The following is a 15,108-nucleotide window of genomic DNA, read 5'->3' as shown; positions in this document are numbered from 1 at the left end:
ATTGCAGAAATCAGAAGATCCTTGAAGAAACAAAGAGACAAATCTCCCATGGACCAGCCATCAAAGTATTCCAAAAGAAAAAAGATCCAAAAAGAAGCAGAAAAGAGAGAGGCCATCATCAAAGAAGACACAACAAAAATCACAAGGTCTAAATTTGCTAGAATTAAAACCAACTTGGATAAGCTTGTAGAGGCTGCAGCTCACATAGGATGAAAGGGTATTTTGAAGCATTTTTGTTGAAATTTTGAAGTGGAAACATTATCCTACCAAAAGTTTCGAAGTGTTTCCAGTTTTTTGCCATTACAGGTATTACCGGAATTTCCGGTAGCACCTATCACAACAGAAATATACAACTATCAGCAGCAAACCTCTGGGCCAGTTTTGGAAGACAACAACTCATAACGATAGGGATAAGAAAGATGATGGATATGAGATAGTTATGAGGTTGTTGAAGGTTATGTTTAATGAAGACATATGGTCATTCAATAGGCAAGACCATAAAGAGAAAATTCAGCAGCAAAAGGGGCAGCCAGTTAGTTTTCCAGTAGCAAAGTGTCATTCTTCCCCTTCTTCTCATCTACACCTATACTTTCTGTTGTAATTCAATGGGAGATGATCTTAATGTCTAAAAGACACTCATGTAACAAGAATATAGTGGAACCACCAATTTAGGAGAGTTGGAGTTGGTGCCTCTCTCCCTATATATACCTTTTGTAAATATCACTTCAGGGTTGGATTTTGGTTCACCTGAAGACTCAGCTTAATAAAATAGCTTTTTCTATAGTTCATCCTAGAGGATTCTATGATTCAAGTCATATCTAATGTGTGGTTTGTCTATCTCCTGTTTTCAACTTTCTAAATTATAAATTCGCAGTAGCTAGTATAGAATGGGTGAGAATCATTAAGAGGATCTGATGATGACTTATCTACTGTCCATTTTTTTGTAAATTGTAATATGTGTTCAAGTAGAACTTGCTAGTGAAGGTTTCACAAAGGATTTGTGAGATACTTTATACCTGTTTTTGCTTCCTAATTGTTGTTTTCCTTGTCAAACCTGTTTTAATCTTTCTAATGATAAATTACAGCAGCTAGTATAGTATGAGTGAGAATCATTAAGAGGATCTAATGATGACTTATCTACTATCCAGTTTGTTGTAAATCATAATATCAGTTTAAGTAGAAATTGTTAGTGAAGGTTTCACAAAGGATTTGTGAAATACTTTATACTTTTTCCTACTTTCTAACTGTTATTCTCCTTGTCAAAAAACAGAATTTGCTACAAGGATTTACGTAGTTGAAGTAACTATCTTAAGATACTCAGTTTCTTAGGATAAGTTTTAGCTACCTGTTGTCTTTCCTCTTCTCCCCTATACTACTCACTTAACCATACAATTTATGCTTGCCACAACTTGCCAAATGCATAAAAGTTAAAGAGGAACACAATCATTTCAAAACTCCTTCAGAAGCCATCCCACCACTGAAAAAAACCTTTTAAATTTTGAAATGAAATCATGATGTGTAAGGCTTAGTCCTTTTGCAGTATAGGAGTAACTCTTTGCACTAACAGAAGTGAAATTAGTAGTGAATGAAATGGCTAATGGAAAATCCCCTAGACCGGATGGTTTTACTATAAATTTCTTTAAATCTTGTTGGGAAATTCTCAAATATGAGATACATGAGTTGGTCGTAGACTCCCAAGAATTAGCATCAATTACTCAAAGCCATGAATTTGAATTTTATAGCCCTCATTCCCAAGTAAGAATTTGCTAGTACCCCATAATATTTTAGGCTAATAGCCATGTGCAACATTTTATACAAAATCATATCCAAAGTAGCAGCTAATAGGATGAAATCAATTCTTCCTTATTTGATCTTGGAGGAACAATCATGTCTTATTGAGGGAATATAGATTTTGGATAATATAATACTAGTGCATGAAGTAGCTCATTTGCTGAAGACCCGGAAAGAGGTTTGTATGCTTATTCAATTAGATCTATCTAAATCTTACAACAAGATCAACTAGGGATACATTATAGTGGTGCTACACGAATTTGGCTTTGATGAACACTGAATCAATTGGAATATGGCAATGGTATCATCACCCAGCTATTCAATTTTAATTAATGGAGCCCCATTAAAACCTTTCATCCCATCCAAAGGAATTAGGAAAGGAGACCCATTGTATCCATTTCTGTTTATTTTAATGATGGAAGCAGGGTGATTGGAGTAGCTAATAGAGGTGGAGACATCAAAGGACTTAAGCTACATGAGGATGCTAAGACAACCACTCATAAGAAAATTGTGGATGATACAATGCTTCATGGCGTACCCACGATAAAGGAGGCATGTAATTTTAAAGAAATTTTGGATACCTCCATGAAGGCATCAGGTATGGAGCTACACCTGTCAAACTCTATGATTTTCTTTTTTAACACTCACATTGCTATCAATCGAATCCTATCAACTATTCTAGGTTTCCAAAGGAAATCCATTCCTTCTGAGTATTTTTGGGTACCCATAACGGTGCAATCCTGGAAGAAATCCAAGTAGGAGAGAGTAATCTCTAACCTAGAAGATAGGGTTAAAAGATGGACGATGACAACACTAAATTTGTTGGGGCAAATGGTGGTAGTAAAGGTGGTGCTTTAGGATATCCCAGGGTATATGTTGTCTATTGTTCCTATGGCAAAGGGAGTGCTCCAAAAAATATAGGAGATCCAAAGAAATTTCTTGTGGCGAGGAGAATAGGAAAAAAGGAAATGGGAACTAGTGCCGTGGAACACAATCTATAAATCAAAGAAGGAAGGAGGCCTTCGGCTACAAGACTCTGAAATAATTAATAGAGAAAATGGGGCCAAGATATGGTGGAGATGGTTAAAGGAATGAGAGACATTATGGGCGAGACCATGGAAAGAAAAATATGCCCCTAATTTCCATCTAAAAGAGATAATAAGACTCATGGGGTGAATACAAGGGTCAACTATATGGAACCTGGCATGGACTAACAAAGATATTATACAAAAGCATAGCTTTTGGGAAATAAGAAATGGAAAGGACGCCTTATTCTAGGAGGTTTCCTGGAAACAACAACCGAAATTAAAAAAAGCATAATGGAAAGGCCTACAGGTATCCATGGAGAGATAGGGGGACAAGGAAGTCCATCAATTATGGGCTCAAGATCTCGAAAATAATAAATGGAGATGATGGAACCTAAACATCCTCCGCGAGGAAAATCTGAGTGTTTCAGTCATACAAGATATTACAAAGGAGCTTAACCAAAGACAAATTTTAGTGAATGATGATGAGGACCAACGCCAATGGGGACAATGAGAAGGGGGAGATTTCAGTCTCAAGGAAGCCAAGACTTGCCTTCAAGCTGAAAATCTCTAATCCAGTGACCCATCTTAGAGTAAAATCGGGGTGGCCTCTCACTAGCCAAAAATTAAAATGTTTCTATGGTTAATTTTGCACATAAAGGTGTTAACCTAGGAGAATTTAGTGAAGTGAGGGATTATTGGCCCATCATGGCGCTTCCTATGTGAGAAGGAAGGAGAAATCCCTAACCACCTTCTAAATAACTGTATATACACGAAAGATCTATCACATTATCTAATCATCACCTACAGACAAATGAATAAAAATAAGGAAATCATACAGGAAACAATTAAACATTGGAGGTTGTAATATACTAAGAATGAAGTGGTGAACATGACCTGGAGCTTCATCCCGAAATTTATCATTTAGTAAATCTAGAGGGAACGCAACAGACAAATATTTCATGATAAAAATCTTCCACTCACAAACCTTATGGAAGAAATTCATTGTCATATTAAGGAAACCATTAGCAATAGAAGAATTCAAACCTCAGAGGAACAACCATCCCCTCAGGAAATGATAATTTTAGAGATTTTTGACTTGGAATACCTAAGTGATATGATCCATAGACCTATAGAAAGTCTTATAAAGTTGGGCTCTATAGTCTAGAAGGCTCCTCCGGAGGGATTTTGGAAATTGAATTTTGTTGGAGCATCCAAGGGAAACCTAGGTAAGGCTAGAGCCACAGGAATCATTCGAGACTGGATAGGTAAAATTCAAAGGTTATACTTCATCAACATAATCCAAGCCACAAATAATACAACAGAGTTCCAAGCCCTAGAGCAAGGTCTGGAAATGCAGTGACGAGAGAGAAGGGTGAATGTAATAGTGGAGGGGGATTTTACATTAACGATCCAAGCATCATGTAGAGTGCAATGTGTTTCTCAGAGGAATAAGCTCATGAATAATTGGTGCCTTGCTCAAATAATCCAAAGGATTAAGGAACACCTCGAGGAGTTGAAAGCAATGGAGTTTCCCTTAGTGAGACGCTCGGATAATGTGTTGGTGGACAAATTAGCAAACGAAGGGATCAAGAGTACAAGGTTGATCACTAAACTGACTGGGGAGGACATGGTGGATAGAAAACTAAAGGAAGACTGTCGAGTGCTGGTGGAGCAAGATCACTCAATGTCAGATAGATAAGGAAAAAGGCATGGGGTGGGCCAGGATGAGGTCAGTGCCCCGCCTGGTGAGCTGAATGTTTAACATGCTTAATGAGTCGACAAGTTGTGGCCATTAGGTGAGATCAAGGAGGTACGTGTCATCAATATAGGAAGGATATGATAGTCGCTGATGGGAAGGGGCAGAACCCTCGATCACTCAACAGGCCATCGAGAGGTCGCATTAATTGTAAAGAATAGTTTAAGGAGTGGGGAAGGACAATGGCCAATGCGGATTTGTACTGGAACATGACGGTGGAAATAATGAGCATGCACAAACCATTTATAGAGGTGAAGGAAGAGGAAGATAGCCCCATCCTCGAATGAATGTACAACAACTCCATCGGTTCGTGGAAGTTGCTAGAAATAGGAGGGAAAGGTGCTCATCGAATGGGGTATAAGGATTTGGGTTGGATGTTTCCTTTATATGCTAAATATGGGAAATGCATCAGTTGTATAGTGCTAAGGGTGAAGGTTACAAGGTGGAGAAGTAGCAAGAGAGAGTTTGTTCCTCAGAGAAGCGAGGCCTCCAAGACAATAATGGCTAAGGGGAGAAATGTTAGTAGCAGGCAATGAGGGAGGTCGAGAGCAGATGCTCAGAGCTCTTTGGCTAGTAAGTGGACTAGAATGGAGGATACGAATAGGGACGAATCACTAATATATCACACGACTATCCCTGAGAAGGGAAAATAAATTATCCAAATCTGGGAAAACGAAGTGAGACGCTTGTGAAGGAGCGTCCCAGATAACAAAATTAAGGAAGAGATCGACTGGATCATAGACACGGGGAAATCCTGAGCAAGGCAGATGGTTAATCAGAGAACTCTGGAGACAACTTGGCACATTAAAACCTTAGTGACAAACCTACAAGTGGATTCGACAGAAGAAAGAACTAGGAGGCAAGCGGAACACCAGCTATAACTGAAGGAAATTGAACAATGACTGTGGGTTGTAGAGGAGGCACTTTGAAGGGTGGTTAACATAGAACGTCTGCAAGATGATAGAATCATATATATTAACCAAATGTTCTCAATTTACCTAAAATATATCCATGACCTAGATATCACACTGGGACATGGATAGGGCGAGCCGGCCAAACTAACAAAATACAAGGTTAAAGAAGCAACTGGAGCTAGAGGAAAGCAACCGAAAACGCAGAGAGCAGGATTGGTTACAACAACAACTCTAGTAGAGAAGACGACACCTTCGTTTGGATCAGGTAGGGAGGAAGTTCCTTCAATGTCCCTCGATAAATTATCATGATTTTGTGTCTAATTTTGTTTAATTTTGTCGATTATTTATGTAGGCCAATTCATAGTATTATGAAGATAGGTAGGTATGTAGGTCTAGAACAGAAAGATAGATTTATAGACAGACCGCCTTCGAGTGGTAATTGGCTAAGTAGCAGTAGAAGAAGAAATTTTTTTGTAGATATGCCTAGGAGATACCATAGACAATAAAACCTTATGGCATGTCTGGCTAAGTTTATGCTCAAGACTATATTTTACTGCAGCTGGTCTAGTTTCCAATATGGTAGACCAGTAGGATATGATGTATTTTTTTGTTCTATAGTAATGTAAGGTTGTTCTATTGACTTACAAAAAAAGAAAAAAATGATGTAAAATGATGTTATTCAATATATATATTGAAATATTTTATTTATGGTTAATGGTAAAATATGTTTTTTATTAATATATTTTTATTTTAACTATTACATGCCAACTAAACATGTAATAAATTACATATCATGTAAAATAAATTATTATATTTTTACATGGAACTTATCAACACCATATTAAATAGTAAGGGAATCACATATCTCTTTAATATTATCTTTTTGTCTCACGAGTGCTAAGAAGAAAATGAACATTGCAAAGATAAGAACTAATTCTCATGAGCTTTAGAGTGAAATCATACTTTGGGCTATTTGTAAAACACTGGGACGAAATAATCTTCCCCTTTTTCCATACTAAGTGAGTTGAAGATGAAAAGAACTTTATTTCTCAAGTCCTAACTTACATCCGTTCTCCTTTTCAAAACATTTTCCATACTACCAAACTTCTTGACTTGTTAATTTAGCAAAATTACACTGATTTTAGAATGCTTCTCTCCTTCTTTTTTATCATAGCAATAAACTTTTAAGGAGCCCCCACTTACCTTCTTAAGGTCTAATATACCATATTGGTTTTATGGACGTTAATCATCATGATATTCATCATCATTAAATGTAAATTCATTTTTTTCTTTACTTTCAAGTACTTTATCTCTAGATAAAATAGGTGTAAATTTAAAGTGGAAATTGAAGTATTTTATTTATGGTCAAGATTGATTTTTTTGTTACTATTATTTTTTAATTTGTTATTGTAAGTATTATTTTTATTTTTATTTTTAAATTTAATGTTACGTGATAACATCTCTCTCATATTGTAATATTGTGTTGTAGAGTGTCTCTATGAAAAACTAAAGATATATTGAAATATTTTACAAGTTTAAATCATACCATTCATTTAATACTTTTGACAATCAACTTGAAATGTTGGAAGCTTTACTCCAAAATAAACATGAATAGAAACATGATAAAAGGCCGCATAGCTAGCACTCCCTGTAATTTAGTTTAGATATAACCAAATTAAAGTAAATAAATAAATAAAAAGTAGTGAATAAGACCAAATTAGTTTGATTAACTTTTTGAATGAAGCCATTAAAAATAAATAACTAATATTTAAAAAATCTTGACCAACCCAAAATAAATTGTTATTTTTATTGGATTACACATATAATATAAATTTTAATTGTAGTTAATTGCTTTGATGAGTTAATTGCATTAAATTTAGAAAAAGTTTCATATAAAAAAAAAAACGTTGAAAAGTATACTTTAAATTTAATTTTTGATTTTTCCAACCACATTTTTAATTAATTTTATTTAAAAGAAAGTTGAAAAATGATCAAAATTACAAATTAAATACTTTCAAATTTTTAAAAAATTATATTTATTTATTTTTTACAAACATAATTTTAAGAAACTAAAAATATTTTAATTTTATAAATGAATAACATCACATTATAATATATGTCAATTTTCAACCTAATAACAAGCAATGGTGAGAGAAAGATGAGAAGTTTGAAAGATATTTATGATGATTTGGATGTTAGTTCAAATTTTGCATTGTTGTCTTTCCAACCTTCTTCGTTTGAAGAAGCAATCAAAGATGAAAATTGGGTGCAAGCCATGGATGAAGAAATTGAAGCTATTGAAAAGAATGATACATGGGATTTGGTTGATTTGCGAAAGGAAAAAAAACTCATTGGTGAGAAGTGGGTGTACAAGACAGAATGAGAAAGGTTAAATTAACAGATTTAAAGCAAGGCTTGTAGCAAAAGGATTCTCGTAGCAACCAGGAATAGATTTTGGAGAAACGTTTGCTCCAATAGCGAGATTGGACACTGTAAGAGCAGTTCTAGTCACAACAGCTCAAAAAAAGTGGAAAGTATATCAAATGGATGTGAAATCAAAATTCTTGAATGGAATTCTAGAAGAAGAAATTTATGCGCAGCAGCCTCTAGGTTATGAAGATGAAGGTAACGAAGATAAAGTTTACAGGTTGAAGAAAGCGCTATATGGACTGAAGTGAGCGCCTAGAGCTTGGTATAGAAGAATTGATAGCTACAAGATCAAGAATGGATTTTGTAAAAGCAACATTGAACTTACCTTGTACACACAGGTAAATGAGCATGGACATATTTTGATTGTTTTCTTATATGTTGATGACATGATTTTTACAGGTGATTTTGAGATAGATGAATTTAAAGCAAACATGATGAAAGAATTTGAGATGACAGACCTTGGTCTCATGAAATATTTTCTTGGCCTAGAAGTTGAGCAATCTGAAAAGGGAGTTTTTATTTGTCAAAGTAAATATGCCAAAGATTTGTTGAAAAGATTTAGGATGGAAAATTACAAACATGTCCCTACACCAGTTGCAATAGGTACAAAGTTAAGCAATGATGATGACGCATCAGACGTCAATCCAACTCTATTCAAAAGATTGGTTGGCAGCCTTATGTATCTCATAGCTACAAGACCAGATATCATGTAAGGAGTGAGTTTGATTTCTAGATTTATGGAGACTCCAAAAGACACACATTGGAGTGCAGGAAAAAGAATTATGAGATACATAGTAAGAACTAGAGATTATGGCATAATGTATGCAAGCCCAGAAAAGAAAGATTTGATTAGGTACACAGACATTGATTTGCAGGTAGTTTGGATGATAGGAAGAACACTTCTGGTTACGTGTTCCATCTTGGTTCAGGTGTGATTTCATGGGCATCTAAGAAGCAGCCGATTGTGACACTTTCGTCAGCAGAAGCCGAATATGTAGCAACCACATTAGAAGCATGTCAGGTAGTGTAGTTAAGAAGAGTATTTTATGGACTCAAGTAAAAACAACAATATACTGTGACAACACCTCAGCAATTATCCAAGAATAGTGGGTTTTATCAAAAGAGAAAGCATATTGATACTAGATATCACTTTATCAGAGAACTTGTGAGCAATGGAAAAGTTCACTTGAAGCCTTGTAAATCTAGTGATCAATTGGCTGATATATTTACCAAGTCATTAGCAAAAGACGTGTTTGATTTTCATAGAAGAAACTTGGGTGTTGTAAGCCTAGCTGAGACATAGACCAGTAGGCATGTTTGAGTTGTCATGAGTCATGTTTTAGTTTAGCAGTCGTAATTAAGGGGGAGTGTTAAAATAAGATAATTACTCCTGCATGAGGAGTTGGCTAAACATAGAGAGTCAGTTAACTGAGTGATTGAGTGTTTGAGTGTTGATTCAATTCAAGTTAAGTGATAGATGACTTTTAGTGTGTGGTTGCATGTCAAGATATTTTAGGCAAGTCGCTAGTTGGAAAATGATAAATACCCTTCACCGGGCTCATTGTAATCATCACGTTTTGTGTGATCAATAGAAGAGCCATAACTCTTGTTTTATGTGTGAATTCATGCTTTGTATTCTCTGCCTTTCCAACAGTGTGGTGGCTTGTTATGGGATTGCATTCACCAGAACGTGTGAGTTTAGTCGTAAACATTTTATTGTGAATTATCCTATGATTTTGGTTTTCTCAATTGGATATAATGGCAGGGGGTTTGGGTTATACTTGTTGGCTATGAGAAGAAATACCTATGAGCAGGCAAGAATTGGTACTCACTCATGGGAATACTCCAGACACTGTCAAAGATCTAAGTCTTAGTTGGATCATTGGTTTTCTTTTCACCGTAAGTTTCATAGGACTATTATATTTGGTGCCTCTTCAGAAGGTAAGGAAGTTTGGAATAATTTAGAGTGTGTAAGTTTTGATATAAGCGATTTAAGTATTTTATCTTTGGGCTTCTTCGCAGTGACTACGAATTTCATTCTTTCTTGGTTGCATCTTAGATAATGGTCATAGATTATAAGCTCACATATCCAAGTGGTATAACAACAACGACTCTCATAAATGGATTCCACACTCCTCAGGGAGACAAGCAGGCAAGGTAATGCTACTGTAATGTCAAAATATATAACTATTGAAACTTTACAAATTTATGAAGTTGATCAAATGAATATAAACAGAGTCTAGTTTATCCTCACTTTTCAATATCAATGGTTTTTTCAACTTACAGTGTATTGCAGGAAACAAGTTAGAGCTCTCGGAAAATACTTTACAGTCAGTTTTCTCTGGGGTTTCAACAAGTCAGAGCTCTCGGAAAATACTTTACAGTCAATTTTCTCCGGGGTTTCTTCCAGTGGTTTTTTACAGCTGTTGACAATTGTAGCTTTGCTCAGTTTCCTACTTTTGGATTAACATCTAGGGATCAAAAGCATGTATCTTCATTAATATACATTTTTCCATCTCTTTATTTTCAAAACTAGGCAATGAAATCTTCACCAAAATTGGGCGTGTTGCAGATTTTTCTTCGACTTTAGTACGACGTATGTAGGAGCTGGGATGATCTTCTCTCCCTTGGTAAACTTGTCCATATTGTTTGGAGCATTCATCTCTTGGGGCCTAATGTGGTCTCTCATACATAACCACGAAGGAGACTGGTACATCGTCGCTGACACATGTATGCATGGCCTCCAAGGTTACAAGGCCTGTGTCAATTGCTTTCATATTTGGTGATGGACACTATAATTTCGTCAAAGTTTTGTACATCACTGTGACCACTATGTATAGTCGACGGAAGAAGACAGAGGACATAATATGGTCTTCCAGGGGGAAACAATGATGGCAATAATGAGGCACCAATGGATGCAGCAATACCCTATGATAAGCAGTGGCGGAACGCGATGTTTATGAAGGACAACATACCCATTTGTGTGGCCGGAGCTGTGTATGTGGCCCTTGCTGCCATATCGATGGGGTCATCCCACAGATTTTTGATCCTGTTAAATGGTATTTTGTATTTGTGGCCTACATAGTGGCACCAGTTTTGGCATTCTACAACGCATATGGAAGTGGGCTCACGGGTTGGAACTTGGCCACAACTTATTGGAAACTAGCCATCTTCATCTTTGGAGCATGGGCAGGGAAGGACCATGGCGGTGTGCTGGAAGGATTAGCTGTCTGTGGAGTGATGATGTCTATAGTGTCCACTGCTTCAGATTTGATGCAGGATTTCAAGACTGGATACCTGACCCTATCATCCCCAAGATCTATTTTTGTGAGTCAAGCGATTGGAACCGCCATGGGATTCATAATAGCACCCTTTACCTTATGGTTATTCTACGAGGCCTTCGATGTGGGAGATCCAAAGGGATAATATCCGGCCCCGTTTGCCCTGATATGCAGAAACATGGCCATCCTAGGCATAGAAGGATTTGGTGCCCTTCCCAACCAATGCCTCACTATCTGTTATGGTTTCTTCATAGTCGCCATGGTAATCAACTTGATAAGAGACCGTGTACCCAAAAAAGTGTCACAGTATATTCCCTTGCCGATGGCGATGGTTATACCTTTCTACCTAGGAGGATACTTTGCCATCGATATGTGTGCGGGGACTCGTTTGGCAGAAGATGAACCGAAAAAATGCAGATGTAATGGTTCCTGCAGTGGCTTTTGGTTTCATATGTGGAGATGGCATATGGAGTCTTCCTTCCTTGATTCTGGCTCTGGCTAAGGTCAATCCTCCCATCTGCATGAAATTCCTGTCTAGAAGCTTGGACACTAAAGTGGATAATTTTATCACTAGTAATACCTAGGAAGGGTTGATCCAAACAGATCATAATTAGGATCTGCTATATGCAAGACTATTGAAGTTCTTGAGTCAGACTGAAATGTAATATAATATAGGGCATATATAATATAGGTCATAGTTACCACGTTTGAATTAGGATTCGAATACCAAAATAATTTTATTTGGAAAAAAAATTGCTAATATATATCGAAATATTTAGCTAAATATTTCATAATCTACTAAATCTACAAATAATCTACTAAATATACAAATAATCTAAGGTTGATTCTTAGTTTTACTTGCCATGCCGACTGCTACCACTCTGTGGCTTCTGATGAATATAAGCAACAATTTAATATTCTTTTTACGGTTTGGGTGGCCCTAAAACTCGTATTAAATCACTTTTATCTCCTATCTTCCGTTGTGAGGAGTAATAATTAGGTATCAGAAAATGAATTGGTTTTTTATAATAATTCGGCAAACCAAACTAATTCTCGTATATTCGAATTTCTTTTGCCGATACAACCGAATTTGGTAACTATATGATATAGGCTGCACGCACATATGGGTCTAATTTCACTATTTTTATACAAGGATGTAAAAGACAAATTTCTTCTTAAGTTTCTAATGTAATAGAATTTAATATCTAGGTTGCCAATGTGTGAGTTAGGAAGTCTACTTTTTGTGTGTGGAAAAAGGTTTCGTTTGTATATTTAAAAAATAAAATAAAAAATATATATTAGTTATTATTTTTAAAGGTGTAAAAATATATTGAAGGAATAAAATACTTGGAAAGATTATCTTAAAAAAACAAATTAGTAAATATGAAAATTCTTATATAAAGATTGATAATATCTCCATCTATATTTATAAAAAAATGTTAAAAAGAATTTAGTATATTTAAAAGTAAGATGACATGGTATACTTTTATCGTTGTCATTGATTTCCTTATTCTTTACATATCTCAACGCTTGTTAATTAGATTGGAAAAATGATTTTTAAGCATCTGCATTGAATTTTCATATAGAGCCATTCATTTTTAGGGTTATTTTTATGCTTTGAAGTTGCATCCTCAACTTCAATCAACCTAGGTAATTTCATCTCCATGACTTTCATTTTAAAAAAAGTTATGCTTATCATTTTGAATATGGCTTTTAAATTGATTGTTATTGCTTTATTAGATACCTTTAATTTCTAGTTCTTCCCTTAAACCATTATGTGTTAATAAGTTGTTCAAATATCAAAAACAAAATTACTTTATATAATTAAATTTCAGCTTTTCAAATGAACAAATTTAATAATATCTGAATTTTTTTCTCAATTTGCAATTCTTCTTACCTCTAAGTATTTGTAAATTAGAGGAAGAAACACTCCAAGAGATTGGTTATGTTATAAAAAACCCCATGCATGTGCAACTTGAAACCTTATAATGCAATTACTAATTACAAATTTATGTGTTAATTTTTAAGATATTATCGGTGGTGCGTTATATTATTGTGTACAAAATAAAGTTAGAAACATTGAAAAGATATTATTGGTCCATAGCTATTATAACATATAATGAGATTGGGGGGAGGGTCTGAGTGTACAAAAAAATTATTTGTGTAAGTGACAAAGACTTTAGACTTGGGTTCGTCCCCGGATTTCATACTATTCTCTTTATAGAATTAGTGTTCATTAGCTTCATTATGACCTCAATTATAGATATGTCCATTGGGGAATCCAATGGTATGAATTTTAGGATATGATTAACTACAAGTAGTATCCATTTGCAAAAAAGTGAGGTAGCTTGAATATGGTCATGATGGCGCAATATACATGTTGGGAAATCTATAAAAATAACATTCTTTGTTTTTTCTGTGCAATCTTTATATGTCTCATTCATTCATCAAGTTTATGTTCGACATAATATTTTTAGTATATTTATCATTTTGTTTTTCTTATTGTGTTGGTTCTATAGTAGTGATAGGTAAGATGTTTTAAAGTGTTGATATATTCTTTCATTTATGTCTTCTTCTCCTATTCCAATATTTCTTTTAGAAAGATTGGACAATGAAAGAATTATATTAAGTACATCATGATAAAGAAACAAAATTAAATTATTCAAGTTTAAATATGAATTTCCAACTTTTACAATCATTTCAAAATCATGTGTGTGTGTGTAACTCCCTCCTCCTTGCTAAATTGTTAAAATATTCAATAATTAAATTTTATATGTTACATTTACTATCCTCACACAAGTATGATGAAAATGGTGGCTCGGTTTAGTTCTAATATATGTGAAGCAAATGTAACAAAACTATTCCACTTTTATATGAGTGAACTTGGCTAAACCTAATCTTATTAATTTTATATTCCTCAAATTTCTATTTTAATACTTTCAATCCACTAGTCATGCTAGTTTATTGTTATGTATTTATAGCCATAAAAGGACATTAGCACATGATGTACATGACATGGGAAGAAAAACATCTAGATAAACAAATTTGACTTTTTCTTTTGATGAAGGATCTAATGCAAGAGCAAGCATAACCAAAGAGCTTTGTTATGTGATTTGAACAAGTGAAAATTTATTTTCTTTGTATCCACACATTCTTGGAACTTGGGGAAAAACCTTGCATGTGGTAGCCTTGCATGAAAATAAAAGACATGTCCATTTCAAAATTCATCTCTCAACATTTCAATATGTTGGGTGTGGAGCCTGATTATCTTCTTTATTTAGAGATATCGCCACATTGGATCCCAATTCGTAATGTGGTGGCAATGTCACCTGTAAAATGTACACCCTCAGGGGGGTCCAAGGGGGAGTGAGGGTGATTATTTGGAGCCCCCCCTAGTGGGGGATCGGGGCCAGCGCCCCTGAAGCAAAAAATAGATGTAAAATTGCCTTGTAAAATGTTGTAATTTCGTAGTCAATCTGGGCCGTTCATTAGGCAGAGATGTGATGGAAGAAGTTATGTTTAATTTAGGGTATTTTTCCCTAGAAGGCAACCCCTCGCTATATATGAGGGAATTGTATTGCGTCTATGTAGATCTGTATTCTGAGTGAGAAAGAGAGAGAAGATTGCGTGAGTGCGAAGAGGGCATTACAGTGGATCTTTTGTAGGTTGTATCTCTTCAGTTTACTCGATAATATAAAAGGAAGGACTGGTTGTTTCTCTGTGGACGTAGCCCAAATTGGGTGAACCATGTATATATGTGTTTTCTGTGTTTATATTCCTACAATAATTTTATATGTTCCATTGCTCTGTAATATATAATTTTCTAACAACTTGTATCAGAGCCAAAGATCTATTTGACTGAAAAACTCACACAATAGAAGGGTTCCTGGTTCAATTGGGAGCAATGG

General features: G+C 35.1%; 1 pseudogene; it reads left to right on the top strand.

Annotated features, from left to right (window-relative positions):
- Window positions 1-9,544: 9,544 nt before the first annotated feature.
- LOC149249144 (putative metal-nicotianamine transporter YSL12) lies at window positions 9,545-11,784 on the top strand (annotated as a pseudogene).
- The last annotated feature ends 3,324 nt before the right edge of the window (window positions 11,785-15,108 follow it).

The sequence above is a fragment of the Pinus tabuliformis genome, chromosome 7 (assembly GCF_031772625.1).
Source record: "Pinus tabuliformis cultivar Carrire ecotype Pingquan chromosome 7, CPIR1, whole genome shotgun sequence".
NCBI classification, from domain to species: domain Eukaryota; kingdom Viridiplantae; phylum Streptophyta; class Pinopsida; order Pinales; family Pinaceae; genus Pinus; species Pinus tabuliformis.
Note: the sequence above shows the minus strand (reverse complement) of the source record. Positions and strands in the feature narration are given on the sequence as shown.